Source organism: Chrysochloris asiatica, unplaced genomic scaffold (assembly GCF_000296735.1).
Source record: "Chrysochloris asiatica unplaced genomic scaffold, ChrAsi1.0 scaffold00005, whole genome shotgun sequence".
Lineage (NCBI taxonomy): Eukaryota > Metazoa > Chordata > Mammalia > Afrosoricida > Chrysochloridae > Chrysochloris > Chrysochloris asiatica.
The window spans coordinates 12,905,214-12,907,585 of record NW_006408523.1 but is presented as its reverse complement, the minus strand read 5'-3'; the positions used below and the strand labels follow the sequence as shown (position 1 = coordinate 12,907,585).

Below are 2,372 nucleotides of genomic sequence, written 5' to 3'. Positions count from 1 at the left end.
AAAAACACTTCTGATAAAATGGAAATGATTTAAAACAGGGGAAGAAGTAAAAGCGCTACAACCAATTCAAATTATATTAAGATCCCAATATATACGTAAACAAAAGTGAAAATTTTCCTAAAAGAAAAAACATTCATTACTTCCTCTTCCCCAGAAGTAGATTACATTAGAGAAGAAATCATTATGAACCAAGATAATTTCTAATTACATGTTTTAAAAAAAGAGTAATACATTACATGTTGCCAAAATAACTAATATTTTAGGTTTATGTAGCTAGAAATATATAATTCTACTTTTACAGAGACAGGTCATCTAGAGGAAATAAGTTACAATCATTTGAATTGATTGTCTACACACTGGACAAGGCTTATTTCTTTAAGCTTCTTTGCACATGGAAGACATGCCGTAAGATGTCCTGTTTCCATGGACAATACTACCATTTTTAGGTCCATCTTGGCAAATCACACAAGGTTCAGTGGCAATAAGGCGAGATCTCGATTCCACACTCTCTTCTCTGTTTTGTGAGTTCTCCCTCTCAAGTTCTTTGACATCTTGGCTGCTGTAGATGATGCTACTGGAAGTTTATGGCTAAGAATAGTCCTCACTATCTTGAGAGTGGGCTGCCCAAAGAACCAATAGATCCGTTTTGGAAAAAGTGTAGCCAGAGTGCTCCTTGGAAGCCAAGATGGCCAAACTTCGTCTCTCATACTTCGGACATATTGTCAGGAGGGACCAGTCGCTGGAGAAGGATATCATGTTTGGTAAGGTCAGAGAAAAAGAGGAAGATCCCAACGAGATGGATTGGCCAAGTGGCAGCATTGATGGACTCAAGTGTGGCAACAGTAGTGAGGTTGGCCCAGGATTGGGCAGTGTTTTTTTCTGCTGTGCATAAGGTCGCTATAACTAGGTATCAACTCGATGGCACCTAACAACAACAACAACAATCTTGAGTCTGGGAGGCTTGTGTAAGGTTATCATCATTTTCTTCAACACATGACTCTTTAGAGTTATTTACTATCATTTTTTTACAATCAGGAACAACAAAATCTTCTTCTACTTGTGTTGTGTTTTCTAGTTTGAGACTCTCAGGCATTTTTTCTTTATTTTTCCTTTTATTTTCAGGAAGCCAATTCTCATGAAGTGCCCAACATCTGTTACAATGCGGTGGAAGAGGAGGATTCATTTCACTGCACGAAGTCCTCATCATCTTCATCTGAGAGTCTTGGTCCTTCCTCACTGAGGTTGTAATCTTCTGAATCTAGAGATTCAACTTCAAATTCTATACTGAAGTGATGTGAAACGGAATTCTGCTCCAAACAATCCCCAGAATGTGCACTTACAGCAGCAACCAGATCTGGATTTGATGGCATTTTGTTGACTGGCTGCTACTGTCTCTTTCACAACATCGCTCCCTTATCACACACAGCACAACACTCTCATCAAAGGAAGGGGAAACAGTATCTGATCCGTGGTGCTTTCTTTGTACTTCACTGGATAATTCACCTGAACTGTCTCCTGTTTCACAAATTGCTCTCCTTCTAGATGAGGGAGCTGGTCTAGAAATCAAACATGAAGATGAAGGTTTCTCTTCCCGTAACACTTGCACAGAGTCCTTTGGATCCCTCCCATCTTCAACTTAGCACCTATTTTCACTCACAGATGTTCCAGACTCCAATGGTTCCTGTTGATTGACTACTATCAAGTTTCTGTAGATCACTGATTATATTTCCCTGTGGTCTTTCACAGAGAAGCTTGGCTCGCCAAACAAATCTCCTAGCAGATCATTTGCTCAATACGCCATATGTTGTTGCTTCTCATCATATATTCGCTTAGCCATAATACATTGGCTAAGATAAAATATAACCTCTTTCGCAGTATAAACATCTGTTTATGCACCAACACACTTGAACAACTTCAAAAGCAATAGGTTTGGTCTAATCGGGGGTCTCGGAAGCAGGAATCTGTGAGTGCTTGCAGGAACAGCACCGTTGGTAGAAGACACAGACATGTTAGTATTGCACTTTTGTCTTGCACTTCCGGGCCGATGTCTTCATCTCACCATCGGGGCCTTGTCGACCATTCCACTCGCAGGGCCTTGGCTGCTGGGGTGCTCCAACAATCCAATTCCTGGGGAGGCTCCAGGCTCCTGACTCCCTAGGGGAGCGCACCTGCAGCTGTGGTCCACCGGGACGTTTGTCCGTGTGCATGCCCAAGCCCCGCTGCCTCCGCCAATTAGGCTCCCCCTCCCCTTTGATCAGGATTCCTCTATAGAAACTTTGAGGAAAATTTTTCAGTAATGGTGATCATATTTCATCACTGAGTTCATCACTGGTGTATTCAACTGAGACTGGATTCCACTAAAATTTTCTAAG

The 2,372-nt window shown here is 41.6% G+C and overlaps 1 pseudogene; it reads right to left on the bottom strand.

The window, feature by feature from the left end:
- Positions 1 to 312: 312 nt before the first annotated feature.
- Positions 313 to 2,008, bottom strand: LOC102832929 (annotated as a pseudogene).
- Between the last annotated feature and the right edge of the window lie 364 nt (positions 2,009 to 2,372).